An 8,689-nucleotide genomic window follows, 5' to 3' on the forward strand; every position below is an offset into this window, starting at 1 on the left:
TTCGTTCCTTATGCCTGTGACGCTCCAGGTAGTGGGCAGGCCCTCAGCTTCCTCAATTACAATAGACTGCTGGCCCTGCGTTATACATGATGACGTCAGTAAATAAAACTATATATAAAGGTCCCCTAGACAAGTGTGGGGGAGTCCACAGCAGGGGTACCTTTTGGAGTTTCCTTGGGGTTCAGATTTAATCAGGAGCTCCATCCATATGTGCATTGCTTACAGCTCCCTCACGTGTCCTGTAGAGGTGCCTGGACCAGAGTGATGTCACAGTCTTGCTCCCGACACCTCTATAGGGCATGCAAGGGAGCTGTACATGCAATACTCCATCACAGCTCAGCAGCCCACATTGGACCCCAGGCTGAGGATCCATTCCAGTTCTCATTAGATAGTTTGACACGGCTGGTCTTAAAACATTTTTTTTTTTTCAATTTTTGGGGGGAGTGTGTATGTATGCGTGAGAATGTCTGTGAGTGTGAGAGATTGTGTCTGTGATTGTGTGTGTCTGTCAGTGTTTTTGAGGGCCCGTTCACTTTAATAGAGTACGTTAATCGCAGAGTCCCGTGTGATTAATGCACTGCACCACGCAGTCGCACCTACCGCGCATTCTGGTGTGGGAGGTGTGTTACATTGCCATTAATTTCAATGTGACACCAAACGCACCTCCCACCCACAGTTCAATCGCCTGCATCGGAACGCGTGGCACCGCAATGCTGCATGTTCCATTGCAGTGTGACTTGGGTCACGACTTAATGACCAAGGACAAATGTGGGTCCTGAGGTTACACAGAACCACTGCCTTAAATCATAATCTAAGTCAAGGGTAGGCAACCTCGGCACTCCAGCTGTTGTGGGACTTCAAGTCCCATGAGGTATTACAAGACTGTGACAGCCACAGGCATGACTTCCAGAGTTAGAGGAATGGTGGAATTTGTAGTTTCAGCACAGCTGGAGTGCCAAGGTTATTCTATGTGTATTTAAAGTCAGAACTTTCTTTTTTTAGTTTTGAATGGAGTGGTGAGGCATTTGAATCTCTGACAAGATTGTATTGCTGTCTCTGTCCCATTGTGAACATTTACCGCTCTATTTGTCCTGGTGACCATTATCACTGGTACTGACAGCAGGAGAAAATCCACTATTTTGATTTGTCACCAGAACAAGAATACAGGGTAAATTGTCCAATGGAGACACATAAGCTGGCCATACACATTTCAAATATTGGCAGTTTCCTGCTAAATCAGCTGAAATTCAATCTGTGGGTGGCCCTGCTGGTACCACATGGCTCAACAAATGTCAGTTTTTCAATCGACAAAGGAGCTAGATGGAAACATTTTTGGCCAAACAGTGACAGCAGCCAATTAGATGCAGTCACTGTTTGGGTATTCTGACATTCGCAGACACTGGCTGTCAGCATACAATAGCTGGTTGGGGAGACTGCTCCATCTATAAAAGTAGATTTATACATTGTACGGCCAGCTTAATTCACATGACAACTGTCGAAGAAGACACTTCGGGGTTGATTTACTAACCTTATAAACACACCGCGAACATGTATACACCTCTGTAGTGTGCTCCCTCCCAGCATGATCTATGGGTGGAATCTAAACACCTTTGTAGTGTGTACACACCCAGCAGGTGCGTTGTGCAAAGCCAAGCATGAATTGCAAGGTGATGTTGTGTAAATTAGCTCTACATTGTGTTGCTTGCGTTGATGAATGCAGGAATGTAAATGCATGAGCTAACCATTTTTGTCTAAACTGTGAAGCAGCATTATATATGCATCATGTGCATGATTTTTCCATATATGGCATTAGTGGAAATATGCTTTTAGAGACTTTTTGGTTGATAAATACGTTTTGCTGTGTGAAAATCACACGCACCTGGTGCGTGCGTGTGTTTAGGTTAGTAAATCGCCACTTTCATCTCAATTTCTGTTGCCTTGGTGGAACTGGAAGGGGAGGGAAATCTCCCCAATAAGACACGGTGTCAAAAAAACCTGACAGGGGTCATTACCATTTGCATATTCTATGCAAAAATAATTTAAAAAGTTCTGGAAGAGGATGTATGCAGACAGCATTTATACACCTATTAAAGAGAATGACACCAAGATATCCATATGCAGGGTTTAAGATGAAAAAACCTTTTTGGATACCCACCAGCATGTCTGCAGTCTTCAGCAATCCCAGACAGATTTAAAAACTGGCCATGAATGGGCACATTGGATCTTCAATACTTTTTGGCAATCTGATTTGCTGTGATGATCCAAATTGCCCATTGAGGAAATTTGGCACTGTTGTCAATTATCTGGGTCCACGGAGGGAAAGTTGATGTGATCATACTAGAACAACATACAGCAATGTTGCAATAGTACAGCCACTTTCTCATCCTGACAGTTCAATATGTGATAGGATGTCCTAGACCTAGAGCAGTCCTTTCCTGTGCTTATTACCAGCAATAAAAGGTCTAAAACCATTTTTTGGCCGGTAATCAGCACAGTGGTGTAATGGTTAGCACTTCTACCTTGCTGGTGGTCCCTGACTCAAATCCCAGTCAGGACACTATCTTCAAGGAGACTGCATGTTTTCCCTGTGCTTGCGTGAGTTTCCTCTAGGTCTTCCGGTTCCTCCCACGCTCCAAAAGACATGCTGGTGGGTTAATTGGCTCCTGGCTATATCAGCCATATATGTATGCATGTGAGATAGGGACTTAAGATTGTAAGCTCCTTGAGAGCAGGGACGAATGTGCAGTTATGTAAAGCACTGCATAAATTGTTGGTACCATATAAATACCAAAAATAAATGTACGGGCGCTTTTAATGGGTCTACTATTTAAAAAAGAGAACTCCTCTTCCACAACACAATTAACAAATGAATTCCTAATGACCTCTGTAACCAGGAATATGATTCATTTCATTCAAAAACACTTTAAAGTCTGGCCTACTGCAATGGTATAGATCAGACGTAGACCTTCATTTGACTGGATATGTGCCAAATCATATTATAGATTTGAAATTAAATGATAGGCAGACCCTAAAATATTGCATTTAAACCCAATCACCTACACAACCAGATTAAGTTGGTACTGAGAAGTTATGATGGACTCCTAGTAAGTTCTTGGTAAAACATGTACTTAAAATGGATAAATGAAATGTGTACTTTGCTATAAAGCAATTGCTATTATGAAACGTGATTATAAATGATAATGGAAGCTAATGGGAATGCAGTAAAATTAATCTTAATTGGAAGTACTAACATTAAGTAGAGTGGGTAAATATTTCTTCTATGCCTGTGACCTCAAATAAGATACAAATGAAGACTTTGATTCTATATTTTAAGGATCTTTAGTTCTGTCATCCATTTCCTGATACAGATGTAAGTACGCCTTCCCATCTCCTTCCTGTTGCCAATCCTGGTATTGTGTTAGCCCAAGAATTTTTGACTGTCATTGATTTCCTCTTCTAAAATGCAGCTGCAGGCTGTTATTGAAAATAAAATGTTAGATGTCCTGTAAATTCACCCTATTTTTATTGTTAAAGAAGAAAATACATTGTGCAACGTGGACTTGTGGAAACAGAAAGTAGTGTTTACCAATTGGATCAAAACACATTTTTATCACCACCACCACCACTCTTTTTTTAATAGGAAAACCCTTCATTCACTCTATTTTTTGGATTTATACACATTGTCTGGAACTCTCACAATGGAAGAACTATTGCAGCTACAGCACTTCCTACCCCATGGTGGGTAAATGGGGGTCTCCACATCCTTATTTCTCTTTGTGCTAAGGGCAATGGTATTGTAGCGCTCACCCCCGAAAGAGCAGCTGAATACCCGGTTCATCTCTAGTCTGTCTAGGGTATGCCCATCCATTAGCATTAACCGCCCTTCTTCAAGTGCACATAATAGCTGATGTCCACTCCAGTAGTATAATGCAGAATAACGTTTATTAAACATCTTCACTGGGGAGAGAGGGTATAGGGATTCTAAGCTTCCAGGGTGTAACAGACATAGACTCCAGACTCACCAGACCCGGTTGGCATATCAGTGTATCCACTTGGGAGGCAGCGGATAGGAACTGAGCTAGCAGATAAGCAAGGATGAATACAGATCCTCAATAGGACACCGGCCATACTCCTGAAGTCTTCAGGTTCCAGGAAACTTCAAGAACCATAATTTGTCCTGGGTCTCTTCCTCTAACAGCAACACAAGCCTCCTCCATGTTGGAGGCCTCAGGGAAACATTTCCCTCACACCAGCCTATGCCCATCCCCAGGCCTTAGACCTAGCCCAGGGGGCAGGCTGAACAGCACCCAGCCCTAATCAATGGCTGGTCCCGGCTAGTCTGAGCACACGGCAAATCCCTCCAGCATATGTACCCCATCCCAGCATGCACCACTGGTTGAAAGAACCCCAGCGATTGGCTGCTGTACTGTACATACACTATAGTATCTCTCATTGGCTGTCCCACAATATGAGAGAGTCAAACTCCACCCAGCGGGGTACAGGCAATGCCAAACACCTGGAATTAACCAGATAACTGCCACTATAATCCTGCCAGGCTGACTATTTATTTTATTTATTACAGGTATTTTATATAGGGCCGACAATTTACGGAACACTTTACATAGTTGGACTTTCACATCAGTCCCTACCCTCAAGGAGCTTACAATCTAAGGTACAGTCCTGGCTATCACTAAATGTCTAGTAGCCACATCACAGAAAGTGATGGTGGCTACAGTATAAGCACATGACTATGGCATGTAGGCCACTAATTCATCTAAGGAATTTTTAAGTTCTAATTGCTTTTCGTGTCCATAATATGGAGGATTTTCTTAATTTCCTGTTTCAGTTATAGTGGTCACCAAGACGAAAAAAGTACATTTAAATATATTCACAGCAACAAAGGGTATAGGTCCACTCTATGTACACCAAATGCCTTTGCAAACCCAAGTATTACTTTGTAAGTGTAGCAGTGACATCATCAGTGGGTTTCATGTAGAGCTTCCCACTCTATCTACAAGTTTATTTTTTTTATTATACTTAACACCTGTCAATTGATGCAAAGAACAAGGGCAAGAACCCTGCTCAGAACAAGTTAAATATTTGTATCTGAAAGCATTTTCAGTTGTTTAAGTTTAAGATTTTGTTCAGCATAACAACCTCCGCTGTCTTGAAGATAAAAGGCAGAAAATGTGGTGGGATGTTATTGTGACCACTGTTCATCTGTGGAAACTGAACTGTCACTTTAATTTTTTTACAAGGACTTTTAACATAATTTAAGAGAAATTCCAAATGGTAGCACATATTCAAACAACAGAGAGTCACCGCTCCGATTCTATCTCCGACTGCACATGTATCACCGGGTGCAGGTCAAAAAGGTGTGCTCTCACCTCCCCGAAGAATCCTCCAAAATCAGACGCACATAACCGGTGTCCATAAGATCACATTTTATTATGATTCATTTAGTAAAATCTAGAGTGCAACATATACACCACCAGAACACTCTTGCCATACCGCCACTTCTTATGCGTTTTACCACCTTGGCTTAATCATAGAGGTGGTATGGGAAAGCGTTTTGGTGGTGTATATGTTGGACTTTGGATTTTACTGAATGAATCGTAATACAGTTTGATCTTATGGACACCGGTTATATGCAGCTGATTTTGGAGGATTCCAAATGGCAGCAGTTTTATTAATTTGTCAGAGCTAAAGACAAATAATATTAGTCTAAGTTCCTTAGGGGAGCATAATTACCACCACACTTCCTCTTCAGTTTTACAAGAAAACTATTTTGATAACCTTTGCAACCACTTTGAGCTTTTATTGTTGGATGACTTAAGCAGACCATAGAGATGAGATGACATTCACGCAAACCAGCAGGTTTTTTTTTTTAAATAAGTATCCCGGCCACTATTGTCCCCTGCCCCTGACAAGCTGGGACTGGCAGCATCCTCCTGCACCACTCTCCCCCTCCCCCCCTCATGAAAATGAAACAATCCAAACTACATGAGCTGAGCTATGCTTATGTTTAAGAACCCCATGGGAAACCAAGGAGCCAGAGTTGGTTATACAATGCACACCCAACCACCTTCCTATGCCTATGGGCTCCTTTTAGATATTTGCTAAATCTACCCAGATATCTTAGACCAACCTTTCTGAATCTTATTATCATTAAACACCCCACAGTACATTACCATGAACAGTAGGTTGTAGATATATACGAATATAACAGAGAATATGAAATATGATTACAACATCCTAGCCAGGGAGATGTCAGTTGTCTGGAGCTCAAGAATATTTTATAATCATAAAAGGTGCAGCTTTTTGAAAAATGATACTGTTGCTGTATATGTGACATGCCAGGAATGTAATAATTACATTACAAACATATGCCGTCCTCAACACAGCTGTCCTCTTTTAAGCATCAGTAGTATCCTGCTAATTGTATGCCACTGTAATATATGACCAATATTCATTTTTAGATAAATAGTTTAATAAACCTTCTTTAAAAAGTAATCAAAAATAAAAATGGTTGAATTAATTAGCAACTCAATAAGTGGATCTGTTTTCTAATTCTCCTATTTTATACTGTAAATTCTATGTCATGAATAAAATGTAAAAAGATTAATATTTCAAAAGCTGCAAAATAATGTAAAAGTTATCTCAGTTTCTCCCTTTTCTTGTCTGTCCCATCTAAATCCAGAAATAGCATAACAACCACGAAAGCCATAACAATATCTAAAGAGCTGGTATTTCTGTTAAAGACGCACTTGAAACCTGAAGAGCATTTGCGGAATGGAAGAGTCAATTAACACCATTTGGGGAATTTTTAATTGCTCTATAAAGTATAGAGTAAATAATTAGCCCCAGCTCATCTGATCCCTTGAATTTCACTTGACAGCTGTAATTTATGACTGGCAAAGTGTTTCCTATACCTCTTTATTCAGCATCTCAACTTATTGCAGTAATTGCTTAGCAATAATCTTATCTTCTAATGAGTTTAGGAGTGAATGACTCATTATATCATTTAACTGTTAATTACTAATAATTGTATTTTAAACAGCTTTAATGGTAACCAAAAGTCTTCTCTCCAAAGTACAAATAGAATGCAAAACAAGAACATTAACATAAAAGTGTAGTAATGTTTCTGTAAAAAAAATTTATATTTTCTTTAACAGACAAAACTGAAATACTGAGAAATGGCAAACTGAAACAAGCTTTTAAAGGCGAATAGCTTAAATGGATTATTTACATAAATGCTTTTTTTCACAAATACAAATGTAATTTTGCATGACACAGGGCTAAAGCAGGAGCACTGCTGAAACTTATCTCTAATATTCTCTCTAATTGATAGCCTGTACAGAGCAAATGACCATGCGTACTTTGAGTTTCAGCTACTCAGCTCTGTAAACAGGATGTTTCTCAGCAAAGCCATTAAAGTGTATGCACAGCCAAAATTAAAACAAAAAAAAACTGTATGCAAAATGGAAAGCTCTGTAACCTTAATATGTGAACTGCATTCTGCCTCAACCTTTACTTTGATGCTAATCATACCTGTAGGTCCTGCCAGCAAATGTGTTGTAGGTCAGCTTACTGCATTAAGGTGACAAGACATTAAGATGCCTTTTGAATTATGCACAGCATTGGTACCCTTTTCTTCAAGCCCACATGGCTGAACTACAATCTCCCTCCATGCTCCCTCTATAGGAGTAAAATATGTTGCATGGTTGCTGAGAACTGTAGTCTGGGACAGGATTACATTCTCAATGGAAATTACTCTCTGGCTCCAATGCTACTGGCTCAAAGCTGTGCAGGAGAAAGGGAGGCTGCCCAAATACAACAGAAAAATATATTTTTGGCAGGATGTCAGGCAAACTGACAACAGTTTAAGATAACATTGTACCTGCTCCACACTGTCATATACAGGTATATTTGATGTAGGCTGGCTATATACTTTAAAGGATAACTGTACTTTTACATAAAGTGCCCTTATCCTGCCTGCTTAGCCCCACTGAGATAAAGTAACCCATTCTAGATGCATACTTACTCCAACAGCCACAGTCTGACACAATATTGGCATCCTTTGGCCAAAATTTTCTGGCCATGATTGCACAGGCAATCCCCACAGATGTCTATGAGGTCATCCCTAGAGTGTCTTCAGTCTCATGAGATGGTCGCATCATGCAATGCATCCAGCAAGCATTGATAGTGTTACATTTGTTCAGAAGTTGAGTTGGAGTGCAGGAGGCAGGCTCTGTGACAGTAGTGACACCAGAAAGTGCATATTCACAGGGCTGAGCGAATCTGTGTCTGTGCATTGAGGAAGTACATCCTATGGGCATTTTCAATAACTTCTGGATCAGTATGATACATAGGAGTAGAATAGAGCTCATGAAAATTTAATATGGAAATACAGTAGGGCTGTTACTGATTAAAATTTTCATGTTCGATTAATCAAATTTTTTAAAATCGATTAATTTAGATTAATTTCGATTAATTATAACGCACATACAGATCCAACTAGATTGGCCTATACACATACAGCACAGCAATGAAGTAATAAAATGAACTAGGATCACACTAATCCAGCACGTTATTAATCTCACGTGCCCCACTCAATATGGCCGCCGCTTGAGTGGGGCACGTGAGATTAATAACGTGCTGGATTAGTGTGATCCTAGTTCATTTTATT

Source organism: Nanorana parkeri, unplaced genomic scaffold (genome assembly GCF_000935625.1).
Source record: "Nanorana parkeri isolate BGI_ZX_2015 unplaced genomic scaffold, ASM93562v1 scaffold1382, whole genome shotgun sequence".
Classification (NCBI taxonomy): Eukaryota; Metazoa; Chordata; class Amphibia; order Anura; family Dicroglossidae; genus Nanorana; species Nanorana parkeri.